Source organism: Adiantum capillus-veneris, chromosome 8 (genome assembly GCF_014529385.1).
Source record: "Adiantum capillus-veneris isolate H3 chromosome 8, ASM1452938v2, whole genome shotgun sequence".
In the NCBI taxonomy this organism is placed as follows: Eukaryota; Viridiplantae; Streptophyta; class Polypodiopsida; order Polypodiales; family Pteridaceae; genus Adiantum; species Adiantum capillus-veneris.
In genome coordinates this window covers 133085789-133105796 of record NC_140938.1, presented here as the reverse complement: position 1 = coordinate 133105796, position 20008 = coordinate 133085789, and positions in this window count along the sequence as shown.

Genomic DNA, 20008 nt, shown 5'->3' with positions numbered 1-20008 from the left:
CGGAGATGGGAGGGTTGCCTTGGGTATGTTCAGATTCCAAGGCTGGTTCTTCTTTGCACATCAAAGCTTTAAAAATAGGTGGAGCATTTGCCAAGCCGAAGGGAGCCATGTCAATTTGGAGCTTAGACGATGTAAATAGATGATTGCCTATCAACGGATTGATACGTTGAAAGTAGGGTTTTAATCTCCATCCATTGACTCTGGTCTTGTGGATTTTTCCTGATAAATCTGCTAATCTGTAACTACCATTCCCAAACTTTGTTTTTATCATGAAAGGTCCCTCCCATCTTTGCAAAAACTTTTTGTCAAGTCAAGTATCGAGTTGGTTATCATAGCGAAGAACCAACATACCTTCCTTCAATCCTTTCCCCTTGAGCTTCTTGTTGATTTTATCCCTTTGGCTTGTCGCTTTGGTGATGTAGTGATCAATGGACTCTTCTCTATCTAGCTCAAGTCATTGGAGATCTAAGATCCTTTCATGTAGAACCTCTTTTGGTTTTTTCGCCACTCTTGCAAGAACGCGCAAGCTTGAGAGCTCTACCTCAATGGGGAGAAGTGCCTCCTGTCCATAAACTAGATGAAAAGGGGTGAATTGGGTAGATACCTTGAAAGATGTCCTATACGCCCAAAGAGCAGCCGTCAAATGGCGATCCCAATCATTAGGACGGTCCACAACCTACTTAGAAATGATCTTACATATCATTCCATTCACTTTTTCCACCAATCCATTGCATTGAGGATAGTAGGGTGTGGAATGCAGGTGTTTCACTTTTAACCTCCTCAAGAGATCATTCAGAAGGTCAGCCCTAAAACCCGGGCCTCGATCTGATAAGATTTCTAGGGGTGTTCCAAACCTACTACAAATATGATCAAAAATAAACTTTGATACCTCTTCAGCTGTGATTCGGGTTGTGCTTGTTGCTTCCGCCCATCGTGTCATGTAGTCAACACCCATGATGATGAAAACCTTCCCTGTAGAAGTACGAGGTAGGGGACCTATTGCATCCACACCCCACTTTTCAAAAGGGCCATAAGATATTATTGGGACTCGAGGCTCATATGTTAGTCGTCTATCCCCAGCAATTTGGCATGGCTTACATGCCTTACAGCAATATTGGACATCACGATGTAAGCTCGGCCAAATAAACCCTGCTTGTAAAATCTTCCTACTTGTAATATCTTGAGAAAAGTGACCACCACAGACATCATCATGACATGAAAGAAGAATTTTCTCTATCTCTTGCACACCTGGTACTCTCCTCAAGACCAAATTTTTCCCTTTGTGATATAAATCATCCCCGATCAACTGGTAAGGTGTGTCCTTCTTAACTAGTCTATGTCTTTGCACCTTGTCTAAGTGTTTGGGACACTCACCTGCTTGTAGAAAGAAGATAATGTCTTTTAGCTCCTCTTGACCTTGATATTTGGGTTCATATAGTTTCACACCTCCTACCGCCATTTGAAGCTTTTCATTTGCGAGTAAGTCTGCTTCCTTGTTATGAGTTCTCACAATGTGTTGTACCTGTGTTGCTTTAAAACCCTTCATCAAAGCTCTTACACTACTAAGCCACTCAAACAATGTACGATTCTTGCACCTCCAAGTCCCTTGGATTTGCCTGACCACTAGCAAAGAATCACCTTTTATAATAAGTCTTTGTATGCCTAATTCTTTGCATTCTTCTAACCCAAGGGTTAGAGCAGCATACTCAGCCTCATTGTTAGAGTGAACACTGGGTAGAGTGATACCTTTTCTAACCATTACCTCCTTTTGTGGGTTCAAAATGATGATTCCCCCTGCTGCTTTGTCTTGTTGGCGTTGATAAGCTCCGTCAAAGCATAAAGTATGGGCATTATCAATCTCCTTCACTTTGAACTGTTTTGAGCCTTCCTCTCTTTGTAGTCGTGATCCTTCCCTTTCTCTCACTTTGTAGGTGAGAATGTCTGCAAGTCCTGCTCTTGTGCTATCTTCTACAAGGAAAGTGTATTCAAATTCTTGGAGTTCAAGCACCCACTTTGCTATTCTAGATGAGAGGCTCATGTGTTGTACTACATATGGTAGATTGTGCTCTAAGGTGAGAAAAACAAATGGCACAGGGAGAAGATACGATCTAAACTTCCTTACCGCAAACAAGATTGCAAAGACCACTTTCTCCATTTCAGTGTATCCCTTCTCGGACGGAGTCATCACCTTGCTTGCAAAATAGATCGGCCTCATGTATGATGTTTTAGGATCTTTTTGCATCAAAACAACACCAATTGCTTCGAAACCTACACTTGGAGTGACATAGTAGGTCTCCTTTGGATCTGGTGGCATTAGGATTGGGAGAGAGCTAAGAATGCCCTTCACTTCCTCAAAACATTTTGCATGTTCCCTCCCCCATTCAAATGTAGATTGGCTTGCCAACCTATGCAAAGGGGCGATGGCTTCTGCTAGGAGATGGATGAAGCGAGACATGTACCTCACTTTGTGGTTGAAGGTCATTAGCTCCTTAGTTGTTGTTGGTGGAGATAATGACAAAAGGGCCTCTACTTTAGAGGGATCCACTTGAATTCCTTGTGAAGAAACCACATGGCCTAGCAAAACCACCTGAGATTCACCGATATGACACTTCTCTGGGTTGAGTTGTCCCCCAAATTGATGGAGCCTCTTAAGCCCCTCTTCAACCTTTTGGCAGTGAAGTGATCTACAACTATAAATACAGAAATCATCCATAAAGACTCTTATAGATTTTCCAAAGAATGGCTGAAATACAAATATTGTGAATTTCATGAAGGTGCTAGGAGCATTGGTGAGCCCAAAAGGCATTACCCTGAATGCAAAACATCCCCAAGGTGTGATGAAGGTGGTTTTTGGTTGGTCCTCTTCTGCTATTCTAATTTGAAAATATCCTGAATACCCATCACACACAGTGTAGCATTCGTGACCTGCTACTTCATTCAAAATTTCATCTTGGAAAGGGAGAGGGAAGTGGTCCCTCTTTGTCGCAGCGTTGAGGGGTTTGTAATCCACGCAGACCCTCCACTTACCATTCTTCTTGGGAGTGACTACAATAGGTGATACCCATTCAGAGTTGGATACTGGATAGATGAAGCCAGCCTTCAAGAGTCGATTCACTTCTTGTAGGAGAGCCTTTTGTTGCACAGATCCTAGTCGCCTTAACTTTTGAGCCACGGGTTTGGTCCCTAGTTTCAATTCAATTCGATGCTCTATTACATCTACACCTCTTATTTGTGAGTAGTCAGTGATAAACAAATTGGGATACCTCCTTAACATATTGATGTAGGACCTCTTCTCCTCACAAGTAAGATCTTTTGCAAGCATCTTCTCAAATCCTTCTTCAAGGTGGTGGCATCTTTCATCCCCTCGTGTGTGATTGTCTGTTGGCTTTTCTTCTACTGGAACATCTTGAGTGTTGGCGTTGAATACAATTCCCATTACCTCCAAAGAAGACTCCTCTTCACTGGTTGATGCACTGGTTGATGCTTCCTCATCACTTGAGTAAGGACTCTCCTCCTCGCTCTCTTCATCTGCCGTGGTTTCATAGTTGATATCTAGTTGCTTTCCTTCTCGCCAATCATACACCACCGGTTGACCCTTCTTAAGAATCAAACGACCACTTCCCCATTTTTCATCTGCATTCACAACAATGAGCCAAGGCCTCCCTAGGATGATGGGATAGCCCTCCCCCTTAGCTGGCATAACATACATATCCACTCGTGTATCTATGTTACATACACAGACTTTTACATTTTCAATGATCCCCAAACACTTCACACTTGAGTTGTTGGCTAGCCTAGCTTGACAATTAGAGGACTTTGTAATTTCAAGCCCTAACCTGTTCATTGATTTTTCCGTGATCACACACATTTGAGCTCCACCATCAACATATACATTAGACACCTTTTTACCCCTTATGTAAGCATCCACAATGGGTTCCACATCTTTTTGTAGCTTTGAGGCCACAACCTTAATGGAAAGATTTGCTTTCTTTTTTGGAATTCTTGTACTTACCAACTTTGGCCATTGCCTTCTTACTTTGGCTGATAGGTGTAGAAGTTGAGGCCATGATATGTTTGGCTTTTGGGTTTGTAAATCCTCCAGGATGTTGTAGGGCTCTAGCTCCTTTCCCAATGGGAAGTCGTTGATACCAATTTCCCTTCACCTTGATCTTTTCTTCCTGCTACTTTCAGCTTCTTCCATCTTTGACTTCTTCTTCTTGTCCCTTCTGGCTGAATTTGTTCCTTCACTTCTCATGTCTTCATCCTTATCATGTGCTCTTGTGCGTTTTTCTGCCGGCATAACATCAAAGTTTAGAGTATGCTCATCTATTACCTCTTCTAGCTTGATGATGTTGACTCCTCTTTCTTCCTCCTCATGTGGGACGGGAGGTATATTTGCTGGTGGTGGTGGTCGACGAAGGATTTGTGGGCCTTGAGCTTGTTCTTGCTGCATAGTGAGAGGAGGCGGTCTGGGGGGATATATGTCTCCCGGAAGTCGCCTTGGATGTGGACAACTGTACATGCCATGGCCCATTTCATTGCAATTCCAACATCGCAACTCTTGAGCTTGTCTTCGTTGATTGCGATTCCCTTCTCTTGGTTGTCGTTGTTGAGGTAGACCTTGTACTAGATTCAGAGTGAGGTTCTCAAGCTGTTGAGTTAGCCTTTGTAAAACCTCTTGTTGAAAGTTATCTCCTATTTGTGAAGATTGTGCAAGAGGGGCCCTAATTGGTGCTTCCATGGTTTGTGAAGACTCCCTCTCACTCACTTCATTCAAACCCCTTGCTCTATGTGCTTGGAAGTGTAGTTTTCTAAACTTGATGATGGCTACCTCACGTGCTTCTTCGAAGGTGGATGGGAATTTTAGCTCTACTTTAGCCTTTAAAAGTGGATACAAGCCAACCATGAATCTCTCTTTTTTTAGAAAGTTAGGTGCACCACCATGATTTTCTAATGTAGCCTCCCACCTACCCCATAGATTGACAAAGGTTGCTTCATAAGAGGGATAGTCTTCAAGTGATACCTGCTTATGTCCAATAAGACATTTCCATAGTCCTTCAGAAGTATCACCTTGCCCGAACTTGGAGAGGAAGCTTGCTCGCAGTCTCTCCCAATTGGACTTGATTTGGGGTTGCAAAGTCTCATACCATGCTTTAGCTTCTGCTTTTAGAACCAGCGGGAAGGCTCGTAGCTTTACTTCCTCTACATCTCTCCCGGATATGAGATGTGCCATCTCCAAGTTGTCAAGAAACTCTTGCGCATCTTCCCCACTTCTTGCATAGAACGTGGAAAAAGAACTTGACATTTTGTTTAGACTTTTTGAAATCTCTTTTTTTAAAAGAAAGTTTTCTCTTACGGTCCGCACAAGATTATTGACACTATAAATCTGATTACATTAAAATGAAGATGTACACATCCATTGTTAATTCGTACTTTATCATAGGTAGAATAAATGGATTAATTGAAGCATTGATTTCATTGAGGCGAGTGGATCCAAATATCCTCCTTATGATAGATTGAAACCTAAACTTAGTTGCAATGATTATATCAATGGATTGCCGAGCAATAGGCCTAAAAGGTTCATTGTTTTGATCGTGATTCATGTGCTACTCCTCGTTGTTGGTTTGAAGACCTCGTTCTTTCATATGGCCATTGAGCACCCCTTCACCACTCCTTGTTCCTGCCTTTAAAACAAAATGAAAACGTGAACATCAAAGGAAGTTTCATACTTGATGATTGGCAGTATAATTGGATTGGGTGATGCCAGTATTTCTCTAAGTCTTTCTGCACCAAACATAAAAACAATGCGTTGCTGGAAAAAGACTTTTCTATCTATGTGAACATTTACTCTAATGTGTTGTGCAAAATGAAATGGATAGATGGGAACTCCATTGTTCATCACTAAAAAATTTGAAGGTAACTTGGAAATTTGTTCCTCAGTGGGGGCACCACTTTATGAGGGCGAGCTTTTTGAAATGGGGCCTCTAAACTCAAACCAATGGGCCTACCCTCACAAAATGTTCGTAAAGAGGTACGCACACTACTTGGGGCACCACCTTCTTTTGGGAGTGGAGAAGGAAACCAATCAAAATGACACTTGCACTCACCCACTCAAGAAACACACTTTGAAAACCCCCTTACTCTATATACACTTTGGACACTTGAACACCATCAACGATTATGCAACCCAATGCCGTGCATCAAAATGAAATATGCAATTTGTGGAATAGCATTCACCTTCTCCCCATAAGAATACCCATAATACATCCAAACTCTTCCTCTCTCAAGCACTCATCAAAAAATCATGCACACAAGACTTGCCTCTCAAACACACAAGAGAATCACTTACATCAAACTAACACACTTTGCATAGAGAGCTCATCTCCATCTATGCAATGCAGTGACACAAATAAAATCACCATGAGGTAGCCACATGCATATGTAATGAAGCAAAAGAGAGTTGGAGTGAGAAATTTCTTTAGACCAATTGAATAAGTGTGGAGAAAACAAACCAATGGTAAATTGAAAATAGAACACTTACTTGATTTCTCGCACACCTTTTAAGGGGAGGACCGACGCTTGCTAACCATCACGAATTGCGACACTTGAAAGTTTTGAAGATGATTTCATGATCATTAACATAACCATGAGAGAGATCATGATGTATTTACAAGTTATTGAGGTGCTACAAATGATTTATTGGGTTGATAGAGTAAGAGATTGTAGAATGGAAAGAGTGGGGAATAGAGTTGCACTTCCTCCAAAGAGGAAGGTTAGGAGGGAGGATGTGAAAGAGGGAGAGTTGGGGTTTTCTCTACTATTGATCAAGAAACAACATGAAGTTGAAAATATAGGTGTGTGTCCTTGAGTCTCTCCAAGGGGGGCTATTTATAGTTGTGTAGGAGTGGGATTATGCTACACTTAATTAGAGTAAGTGATTAGACCTAATTAAGTGTCCTTTGACCACTCATTGAATATTGGACATAAAAGGGACTATTTATTCACCAAAAATATCATTTTAGACCATGAAGGCTCCATAGGGGTGCATAATGTAGGTGGGCCCCACCATGAGGCCCTACGGGTGGCTCCTGCGGGGTATCTCAACTTGTCTGTCTTGGCATTTAGAAAGCATCTTTAGGTTGGTCCCATCACATGCAAGTGACCTTGAACACTCATTGCTCTTCTAGAAGATGAGTAGGGGAAAAATAAGATCTCACCCTCTTGATTTACTTGATTTACAGTTCCCTTTTGCTGCGAATCTGTCATATTCACACTATTTTGACCATAACTTTTTACCTGTAGCTCGGAATGACATGCTTTAAAAGGCAAAATTGACCTTCTCAACATGTTTGATATGAATTTGGACTATTCTTCACGTCCATGCACCAAGGAATTCGGTTTGGGAGGTCGACACTAGGCTAGGGAACCTTTTGCTTCCAAGTCTTCTTGTATGGGCCCTTTGCTTGTATGCATCCAAGGGGAATCATGCTTTTTCAAAAGGCTATGATGCTTAAACAAATAGAGGAGGGACCAATATTATTTGCTTGTGAAAAGAATATACAATTGGAGTTTTTTTTGAAAGGAGAAAAACTATATGTATATTCTTAAGAGATATTGGGCCACCTATGTAGGGGGCATAGAAGACTTGTAGAGAGGGACCATAATCTTTGGTAAAGACAAGTGGAGAGTTGATTTCCATGGGAATTTATCTATATGGGGTGGAAGATGGATATATTATTTTTTTACTGCTAATTCAAAAGAGGTAAGAAAGTTTGGGGGTATATAGTTGGTTATTGTATGCTTATTCTATTTACAAAGCAAAAAAGAAAAGGGTGGTAATATAAATATATGACTAAGGTGACATTTTTGAGAAGAGTATAATGTATGTGTCGCCACAAAGGTTAAACGAAGAGGGGGAATTTACTTTAGATAACTTAATAGCATAGAAAAATATATACACATATGAGGAAGAGGACGTTGAGTAGGCTGACAAATGTTGCAAAAAGATGGTTACCATTTTATGCCACTCAGCGGGAGGAGCTTTATAGAGTGTTGGAAGAGAATCATGAAGGCGCATGTGGCGGCCATTTTGCTCTACAGATCACCTTGCATAAGATCTTGCAAGAGGGGTATGTATGGCCTAGTTTGCACAAGGATGTTCATCATTGGTGTCGCTCTTGCAATAGGTGTCAAGCATTTGGGAAAAGAGTGTTGAAGCCAGAGCTACAAAAAACCATTATGGCATTTGATGTGTTTGAAAAGTGGGGGATTGATGCAATAGGCCCGTTACCTATCACAAGCAGGGGCAAAAGCTATATTTTGACTGTAGTGGATTATCTCTCTAGATGGGCAGAGGCTATAGGAGTAAAACAGATCACTGCAAAGGATGTGGCAAAATTTGTGTACGATGAAATATGTTGCAAGTTTGGGGTGCCACTAGAGCTACTTTCAGATAAGGGGCCAGGATTTAGAGCTAAACTGCTACACTTTTTATGTGCGAAGATGAAGATTAGGCATCAGCATACCACTCCTTATTACCCGCAGTGTAATGGCTTAAATGAAAGATTCAATGGTGAGTTGGTACAAATTATTTTGAAAGTGACAGAGCACCAAGGAAAGAATTGGGATTTGGAATTGCCTAGTGCATTATGGGCTTACCGTACTTCGGTGAAGACAAGTACAGGGTTTACTCCATTTTGGTGTATGGAAAGAAAGCACTACTGCCTATGGAGGTAGAGTTGCCTGCAGTAAAGATGTTAGAGAAGTTTCTTGGGCCGCCTAGTGATGCATTCAAAGAGAGGCTCTTACAGTTACAAGAGGTTCAGCTCGGTAGGATGAGTGCATTGGAACATTATAGGCAGATGCAGGATAAGGCTTTGGCAAAGATAAATGAAAAGGTCAAAAGTAAGGATATCAAAAAGCATGACTTGGTTTTGTGCTACAACAATAAGCTGGACAACACCTTTCAAAAGAAGTTTCAAGTTAAGTGGAAAGGCCCTTTCAAGGTAGTGGAGTGTTTTCCAAATGGTACATATCAGCTAGCTAACCTGGATGGGATTCTACATAAGTCAGGGGTAAATGGATTGTGTCTGAAATTATATCATGCCAGATTAATGATGGTGGAGCAAGATGAGCTGTCTGTGGAGGAAGTAATGTTGGTGAGGGATGAGGAGACCTGTGACGCGACGAGTCTCGTATCTCTTTTTGTTGCTGTTGCTGATCATGAATGATCTAGCAGGCTAGGGGATGGGCAAACTATGTCAACAGTTTTTTGGATTAAGGGATTGCACATATGTACATACCCATGTATGGTGCATTGAATAAAGGATTTCCCATTTTCCAGAGCCAAGTGGTTACGTGGGGCCCACATGTGTACAGGTAGGACAGCATGTACATAGTACATCAATTTTCACTATTACCAGTACCAGTGTGTTTTTCCTATAATAATGAGGATTTGCTAGCGTGTAAAACTTCTCAAGGAAGTTATCCACCGGCCAACGACATGAGGTAAGCAAGTGCGTCAGATGGCATCTAGTGGCGTCAGGAGGTCGAATGGGGTCAATACTTGCACGTGGGTAATCAAGGACACAACGTGGGTGTTTTCTTGTGATAATTATGCAGAGAGGTCATCATGAGGACCATCTTTTGGGGCCACTTCACGTGGTGGCGGGATGCATTATTGAAAAAAGTTGAGTGCCAGGTGTGCGGATGGATGCAAAAAGGTGACAACTATGCACTGCCAGGTCAATTTTTTGGCCTGTTTAGGTCCGTTTGAGGTCAACTAAAAGGACAAGGGTGCCCAAGTAATAAAGCAAAGTGTGGGAACTGAAAAACCTGAGAGAACACCAGCAAAAATGTGGAGAGAAGAGGAGGAACAGCCGCAACTGAGTTTTTGCTGTTTTTGAAGCCTGTTTTGGCCATAAACTACTCATCCGAGGTCGGATTTGAGCACTTTGACATTGTAGACTAGGGTTTTCGGCCATTATGGACACAATGGCGCTGTCCATTTTACCAAATTCCTCACTATTTTTTTGCTGGTTTGGCTGTGTAAGTTTCTCCTATGAGCGAAGCTTCTGCTCCAATTTGTGATTGTATCTGGCATATTTTACCCATATTGTGTGAGCTATTTGCCCCATTGGTGTTGACCCAAGCTCAATTGTAGCTAAACATAAGAAATTATCCTCTTTTGAGCTGATTTTTTGGGTTTGTGTGTGTGTGTGTGTGTGTCTCTCTCTGTGTGGAGTGGGTAAATGGGTAGTCTCTCTCCTCTCACTCCATCGGTGTGTTCCCTGTCTCGGCCAGGTGGGTTGTGTAAGCCGAGTAGTGCCCCATAGTGTGTGTGTGTGTGTGTGTGTATCATCCCAAGAGTGTGTGTCGGATCATTATAGAGGCGTTGTGTGTGTTTCCATCCCGCTCACACCGTGAAACCAGAATACGTTTGTTTTGCAGATGATACAACCTGTAACCTTTGCTTTCAGCACTATAACCAACAAAAATACATTTGACAGCCTCATTATCCAATTTTCTGCGTTGTGTTTGTGGCACCAAAGCATATGCCAAACAGCCAAAAACACGCATGTGCTCAATAGAAGGCTTTCTATCATGCCATGCTTCATATGGAGTAATAGACTGCAAAGCTTTTGCAGGACGCCTGTTTCGTACATAAGTGGCACACATGATGGCCTCAGGCCAAAAAGAATGCGGCAAAGGTTGACTTTTGACCATACATCATTCCATTTCCGTAAGTGACCTATTTTTCCTCTCAGCAACACCATTTTGCTGAGGTGTATAAGGCACTGTACATTGGTGTTTTATCCACGACTAGCCAGAAATGCATTGAATTCATGAGAATATACTCCCCCCCCCCCCTCAATCAGAACAGAGGGTGTCTATAGTACATTTCAAGACATTTTCAGCCATAGCCAGAAATTGTTTGAAGCACATAAAAACTTCGAACTTCGCTTTAAGCGGAAATATCCCTACATGCCTGGAGTAATCATCAATGAAAGTCACAAAGTAAAGGTAATTTCCCAAGGACGGAGTTTGCATGGTCCCACAAACATCTCTATGCACAAGCAAGAACGTGCATGTGGCCCGAACTGAACCATCCTTTGGAAACTTAGAAGGCTACATCTTACCCAAAATACAGCCTTCACAAACATGTTTGACAGATGCTTTAAGAGGCAGCAAAGATGCAACCATATTAGATTGCTGCAAACATAGCAAACTAGAAAAATTCAGATTACCAAAATATGCATGCCAAAGTTTTGCATCTGAAATAGCCTTTGAATCGGCAACTGCATTTGCAAAATTTTATCCACACTTTTCGTACAAAGTGAGCTTATACAACCCACGGCACAAAAGGCCAGATGCAACAATTCCATCACCAAAACTGAGATTTTTTTTCCGAGAAAAAGATCCTTCTATTAGTTAATGAAAACTGCCCATAGGGCTACAACCACCTCTGCAAGAGAGGGCTACAACAAGCATGACGGGGAGACTCTCCCAATGAAAAAACAGCATATATACAATGAGGCTAAATCAAGAGATGGGAGGAGGGAAGAGCCACACAGGTGGATAGTAGTGGCATCTGAGCACCCCCTGGACTATGGTGTAGAAAGGCCCAGGGCGCCAGAGTCGAAGGAAAGCCTCGCGGCGCTCCCGCATGCGGTCGGAGCTGCCCTGTAGTCCCTCAAGCTGTCCTCTCAAAGTATGGATCAGCTCTAGCCAAAAGTCACAAGCAATCTCTGCTGGTGGCATAGGGCGAGCCTCAAAGATGCGGAAACAGTGGGCCCACCAGATGAACCAAAGTGTCAGGCCACTGACGAGCTCCCAACACTCCTCTCTCTCACTGCACCACACCTGTGGAGTAAGCTCTGTAGTGTAGGTCGCCCCCCCTGCATCACTATCATCTTGCTGGTGGAAGATAGCTCAAACTGAAGTGCCGGGCCCGTGAGGGTGGACCAAGCCGCTGCCCCCCAAGTGTACTGTCGAGCCGTGGAGAGAGCAGGCATCAGCCGAAGAACTCGTAGCCACATCTGTCGGGCCAAGGGACAGTCCCAAAGACAATGACGATGACTCTCCACCAAATGGTCACAAGCTGCACATGTGGCCGAGAGACCACTATGCACTAGCCAGCTCCCTACTGTTGTGGCTCTGTGTGCGACCAGCCACCACTGAAACAAGGTGACTCGCCTCGGCTGTCTGGAGTCCCGCAACCTCTCCAAAAAGTCTGCCAAGAACTCGACTGTGAGACCCTCCTCCTGCCAATGACGTGCTGCAGCGGGGAGAGCCTCTCTCTGTGCTGCTAGTATATGACGTCCCAATCGAACAGTGTACTGAAAGAACGGGACTCCTGGGTGGTCTGCAGAAGAGAAGGGGTCCCTCCATAGCCACTCACTAGGATCCCACTGTACTCGTGTCAACGGACAACACTCCCAAGCCCATAGCCTCCAGTGTCCTGTCTCAAGAACTGTTGGGTCAGGGTCTATGACGCAGGTCCGCCCACTGATGCCCACTACTCGGATCCTCTGAAAACAGCACTCTGCTACCTGCGGGGCCTCTACTGCAACTCGCTGTAGTCGTCCCCCACCCTAAAGCTCGAAGAACAGTGCTGAGACAGACTCTGAGCAGGCCCTGACTGAAATGAGAACCTCCAGTCGTGTAAAGGCTCCCATCCACCGGGGTGCTACTGGCTTGAGAGGCGTGAGCCACTCAGCTGTCCTGACACATGCTCTGCATCCTTCTCATGCCCTGTAGCTGGAAACCCTGCACCTCCTCTGACACGCCTGTGAACTCTAGCCAGTCACCTAGAGAGCGCGCTGGACCTGCTGCCATGGGACCCCAAGAAACATGAGGCCGACTACCAACCAAGTGGCCTCTCTGAGTGCTAACCATGGGGTTTCAGACGAGGGGCTTCCGTAGGCGCTCCTCCGTGCACGTCGCCTGTCTCTGCTCTAGGCCACGCCGTAAGAGCTCCCAAGATCAAAGCAAACTCACAGCGAAGCGGTGCTCAAACCAACTCAGCGCATCTCTGTAAAGATCCATCTGGTCGAAGGTTGCCAAGGGCCTCCTGACTGAGGCACCCTGGCACGAAGCCTCTGCAACAAGAACTCCTTCCAGGGCTCCTCTCCTGCAAGAAGTCCTCTGACTACGAACTTCCCAAGAAGGGATCTGCTCTGCTGTGCTGGATCAATGATCCCAAGCCCTCCCTGAGAACAAGTGTGATGACCGACCAAGCCACCTTGGCTCGGGCAATCTGAGTGTCACGTCTTGACGAAAGGAAGTTCCTGATCAGCCTCTCTACCTGGCTGATACAAGAACTCGAAAAGATCCGGCAAGAAGTGATGTACCACATAGTCGCCAGCAATACCTGGTTGGCAACTACTACCCTACCAGCCAGCAAAAGTCGTGCTGAGTTCCAATGTAACAGCGTTGTCGAGAAATTTGCGGTCTTGCCAGGAAAGCACCGGGCTTATGGCTGTGAGAGTTTGTGAGAGAACTCAACAAAAACTATATGAAGGAGTTAAACCATGGATGCCATGAAGACTAGGGTTTGGAAAGAAGTGCAATCAAAGAAGACTCACTCTTTCTCTCTTGCACTCACACACACACAAAGAAAGAACGCAAAAGAGAATGTCAAAACAATACGAAGATGAAAACATCAAGGCTATGGTCATATCGTATCATGGGTAATATGAAAGGGTTAATGGATGAGTTAATGGAATTCAATGTTGGCTGACCAAATAGGCTACGAATTGTTCTTTGGAATTGTAGTTTTGTGCTTACCATAATATATATATTTTGCCTAGTGATTGGGATTAATTGTGTGTACAAATCCTCTTGGTTCATAGCAAGATAACTACGCTTACATCAAAAGAAAAATTATAGTCTATGAGAGGTAGTATGATGGGATCCGGTGATAGAAGTATTTCATTGAGCCTTTCAGGGCCGAAGAGAAACACTATACGTTGTTGAAAGTGTATTTTACGGCTAATCCATACGTTAATTCTAATAGATCGTACAGAGTGAAAGCGATAGAAATGATCATCATGTGGGTTATTCATCTAGGATAGTATGTGAGAAATGTAGATACGAGAGAAGTGAAGAGATGAGAAGTTTCCCTCCCAAGCCCTATTCTTGCCCGTAGGCAATAAGGATACTGCGGGGAGAGATGTACCTGTAGCAAAGAGAACCTAGAGAGGATGAATTACTAAGAATGAGAGAGATAGGTTTGGTTAAGGAGATGAGATTAGGTACATATATATATGTTGGATTAGAGATGAAAATGAAAACAACAAGAAATCAAGAAAACATCAATGTAGAACACATCTTACTTGAAACCCTTCGGCACCATTATTGATGGGAGAGAGAAGAAGAGGGGAGAATTCAACGTTGATTGATACGCCAAGTACAACACCTTCTTTGATTAGAGTTGATCCTCCAAGGATGGCGTACAAGAATGGCTAGTTTTCCTCTAGGAGAAAGTGTAGGCTTGGGCTTATGTTAATGGGGCTAAGTACAATTAGGCATTACTACTCACTCCCTCAAGAATTCCTCTCATCAATGGCTTGAATGCTTGAGTTCCTTCCAAGGAAGAAGAGGTCCCCTTTTATAGGTGAAGGGAACCCACAAGGGTTTACACAAGAAGAGAGGAGCCAGTGTGAACAGGAATTGGAAAAGTTGGAAATGAGCTGTCCCTGCATGATGTGGGCAGACTGGGGTCCAGTATTTTGATCATATCTCCTCAACCGTAGCTCCAAATAAAAAAGTAAAAATATGGGCAGAAACTTCAGCTCATTAGCTACGATTTTCATTTTAAAATCATTCTCCAATTCGGATTGGAACCTTGTGTAAAAAATTCATCAAAATAGGGTCCATTTCTGGCAGCAAAAGTCTTCATGTGGTCCCCTTAGCCTAGACTTTCATTTGATTCCAAAGGACACCTCATGCCATATGAAATCATGACATTGCTCCTTGACAAAGTTTTGTAATCATGCTTGCAATAATGCATTAAAATAAGTGTATCTTTGAAATCATGCCACCTAGTGTCCCACTAGGATTTGATTCTCTCCTAGTAGCTATTTAAAAAGAAATATAAGAAAAGTATAAAAAATACATAGAATATATATATATTGGAGTCTACCCTAGATATAGGATCTAGCTAGGGTGTGAGATGATAATGAAATAGTAGAAATAAAGAATCAATGCTTTTTTTGCCCCAAGTTAAAGAGGCGGAGCTATTGACACTTTTCCCATAGTATTTTTTTGATGGTAAAGTAAGAATACATTACCCTTGAGATAAATAATAAGATGAGATAGAAAGCTTATTTTTATACTTACATATGCATATGTACATTATAGGAAATATAATTATGTATCTAAAAAAAAATACAAGATAGATTTTGTAGCATGCGTTCCCACTATGTACGTGTCACAGCACGACATCCACCCCCTCTAAACCTGCACATCCTCCGGTATGTGCCACATTGTCTCTTTGTAAGATTGTACATCTTCCTTGTCTTCTTCTTCACTGGATGATTCCAGGGCTTCATGTTCACTTTGATCTTCACCTGTGTTTCTCTCTTCTTCCTCATCCATATCTTCGAGATCATCGTCTCCTCTTCTCTTAAACATTTTAATCCTTTTTCCTGCAATGGGAATCTTTACTTCTGTACCATCTAGTTCAGACAAGCTGTAAGTAGCATTTTCATGCACATGCTTTACAACATACGGTCCAAACCATCTTTTTGAGAACTTACGCATGACTGTATGCTGGTTATCAAGGCTACTATCATACACTAAAACCCAGTCACCTTTGTCAATTGCTTTGCTCCTGAGTCGATGTCGCTTATCAAAATAGTCCTTGTTTTTCAACCTTGCATTTTTGAGTCGTTCTTTTGCAGCTTCAATGTCTCCAGGTCTTCTCTCTAGCTGCCTTATACGCAGTGCAAGGAGATCTTCCCTACTAAGCCCCTCTTGCCAAGGTAGTACATTCCATGTAGGAATTGTATCTTCAATCGGCATCACTGGCTTTTGACCATACATTAGCTCCGCAGGCATGTAGCCAGTTACTGAGCTATGTGTTGTACGATCAGCCCATAAAGCATATGGTAACAGTTTTGGCCACTCACCAATTCTTCCTTCGCAAGCCTTGGCCAAAGCTTTGATGATAGGAGGATGCCCTCTTTCACTCTTTCCATTGCCTTCAAGGTTGTAAGCTGTAGTAAGAGAAAGCTTGATCCCTAATCTAGAAAAGAACTCCCTTGCTTCTTCGGCATCCAGTTCACCTCGATCTGCAGTGATTTTTCCCACACAACCATAACGGCAAATCACCTCATCAAGAAGGAATTTGCACACAGCTTCTGTGGTCTTAGCTCTTAATGCTCTTCCTTCAACCTGGTTAGTTAGGTCCTCTCGTGCAAGAACCAAGTATCTCATCTGCCAGAGTCCTAAAGGCATCGTGACTAGATCCACAACCCATTTATAGTGCATGGCTAGTGGATATGTAGGGTGCAATCCATCACGATGTCGAGCATTTGAATACATTTGACAAGTTACACATGACTCTACAAACTGAGATACATCTTTATACATACCCTTCCACCAGTATTTTTCTTTCAACTTGGAGAAGGTTGCCCACACACCCCTGTGTCCAGCCCATAGACTCTCATGAAACTCTTGCATGAGCTTTACTTGAGTCTCTCTTTTACATATAACCCGTTGTGGTGTAGCACCCTTTTGTTTAGGATGCTTCCACAAGTAACCATCCCTTAAAAAGTACCCATATGCTTTCCTGCGTATTCTCTTGAATTCTTGTTCAGACCAATCATCCTGTTTTGTTAGAGTACTCAAGTACCTTCCAATAGAAAGCCAATCACCTTCATAAAGATCTTTCAAGAACAATTCAAGTGAATTAGTCATGCAGACATTGTTACCTTTGACATGAGAGATAGAATAGAATTTTGTGCCTACATCATCTCCCTCATCAATCATTTGTGACTCATCTTCATACCTTGCCCTTGATAGCATATCTGCCACTGTATTGTCTTTACCTGCAATGTGCTTAAACTCGGGATTTAAGGACTTAATGTAGGCAATCCACCGCAACATAGCAATGTCTGGTGTTGAGCAGCTTGTAATCATCCCAAGAAGTGGTAGACAATCTGTTTCTACAACCACACATGCACCAATTAGGTACTCTTTCCCACTTTTCAAGGCTGTAACCATACCCCATAACTCTCTCTTTATCTATGGATAGTTTCTTTGGCGAGCACTTAGTACCTTTGCTCCAAATCTTACCACATACCTGTGTCCTTCTTTGTCATCTTGCCCTATTGCCCATCCAATCCCTGTAGGACTGGTATCGACTGTCACAATCACTGGCCTTTGACACTCATAGTCTACCTTTCTTAAAGTCGTTGCTGACTGGAGTAACTCCTTTAGCTTTTTCATGGATTTTACATGTGCTTCTGTCCATTTAAACTTTTGATTCTTTCTAAGCAGCTGATAAAGAGGATCAGCTACATGTGCATAATGTGGAATCCAAATAACATAGAAGACACATGCTCCCAGAAACCTTCTAACCTCAGTGATGCTAGTGCATGTTTCTTTCATTCTTTGGATGGCATCTACCTTTGATGGACAAGGTTTCCTACCATATGGCCCGCACATGTGCCCCACAATGAGCACTTCTTTGACACCAAACATAGACTTTTTCCCTGACAATGTAAGATTCACTTCTTCCAACCTAGACAAAATTTTATCACAATCATTTATGTGATTTACCACAAACCTGCGACATCCCTTGAGATCCAAAGCTTCATCTTTGTCATTTTCTTCACATCCTTTGATAGGCAAATCATCAATGAAAGGCATTGTGATTTGAGGAATAAAGTCACGTAAGACCTTATTCATCCCATTCATCATATGTGCAACCGAGTTGGTTGCTCCCTGTGGCAAGGTACACATCCTTACCAAACCCAAAGGTGTCCTCATGGTTGTCAAGTCTCTGCTTTCGATTGCAAGCTGAAATTGATCATACCCTGAGTAGAGATCCCCCATTGAGTAGATTGCCCTCCCTGCAAACGCCTCTGCAAATTCATCCACAATTGGACCTGTTCCTACATTTCTAATTGTAACCTTGTTCACTGGTTGCATATCTTGGATGAAGCGTAGAGAACCATTCTTCTTTGGAACTGTGAACCACCTGTTTGAGTATGGAGCACAAGAAGGCTCCAAGATTCCCATTTTGATTTTCTCATTCAGTAGCTCTACCAACTTTGGCAAATGAGCCTTTGGAACCGGAATAGGCCGCAGATTCCAAGGCACATGAGGTATTGTGAAAATTACCATAGGAGCTACAATATAAGGATCAACACATCCTATCTCATGTGGCTCAAATGCAAAAGCCTTACCATGCTTTGAAAGCATTTCTTTGAAGCACTTTGTCTCCTCCTGTGTTAGAAACTCCTCGCAACCAATCTGCAACTCTTGAAAAGACTCCTTTGTGAAGGTATGCCCGATCTTTTTAGGATTCCGCAAACTTGGTTGTAAAGAAGCCTGTTCAATCTTTTCCCTGTTGTTGGGTGGTAAGGGTGAAGCTACTGGTTTCACCTTCTTTGCTACACTCTTGTATTTAGTTTCAACATGGACTTCTGGGCCAACTGTTTGGCTTTCTTTAAAGGCTTCTATTACTTGATACATTTCCATAGAGCAAACTTCCACAACTTCATTTTCAAGATGCACACTAGACCTCATTATAGCATCAAGCTCACCCATAGTATCTACAAAAGAAACTTGTTCACACAAACCCAAAACATTTTCAGTAGGCTTTAGCAACCCACTCTTTTTCATGCCTATTTGTACATTATGCACATATTGCCTCTCACATCTCTTCAAATCTTCAAGTTTTGTAAAACATACTGATCCATTCCTTGTTACCAAGGAGCTCATCGAGAAAGTTTCACCTATTTTTGGATCAGGCGAGACCCTTTTTCTTTCTGTACCATTGCAATCCCGCTTTACAATGGTACTTGGCCAAAACCCATCATTTCTCTATGATCATGAAACTCTTTGCTTACCTTTGGTAGAGGATGTTCTCTGAGGTTGTCACGATTTCTTTCATGGTTTACACAGACTGTGAGAAATTGGACAGCTCGTTTACCATCTTTGCTACGTATTCTAGCATATGCTGAACCATCGTCCATAACCTTTGTTTCCATTCGAACTCCCACAATGTAGGGTTGTCCAAGGATGAGATGATATGAAGATGTATCCTGTACAAAGAAGTTTTGGTCAATCTTTACATCACCTATTGTCACCTTCACACCTGGACATGCTGCATACAATTCACCGGATGAATTGTTTGCCACTTTTACCATCCAACCATGATCTGTGTCCATTGTCCATTTGCACTTGTTGTAGAGACTCTTTGACATTATGTTTATTTCTGAACCATGGTCAATCAAGGCAACAAATGGCTCTTCAAGATCACCTACCTTGACCAAAGTTTCTGTAGTAGCCCTTGCCCAATGACTTCGTGAATAGTAACTCCTAGGAATATCTTCAACTTCTTCATCATCATTTGAGAAATGCACTTGCTTCACTCTCCCACTAGATTGGTAGCATCCTACCACAGCTCCATCATTCTCCTTATTTTGCAGTTGCATCCCTTGTGTCTTTGAGGTTTCCCCTTCAACCTGTGGACGAGAAACTTCAGCAAGGGTTTGCCTCTTTCTCTTGATGATGTCAATGATCTCCTCATGGAATTCACGCTTTGCAATGCCAAGAACTTCTCCCAGAGTAAACTCAATCTTGCTATTCAAGATCCTTTCCTCCAAGACTTTCTTTAAATCTGTAGCAACCTCAATATCAGATTGTAGTTTATAAGTTGGGCCTTTTGTCTTACCTTTCATTGGCTCTTTCTTCTTTCCTGTTGTAGACTCCTCCATGAGTACTTCAGGTGGAGATGCTCCTTGTGTTGAGGGTGTTTGAGAAGGCATTGAGT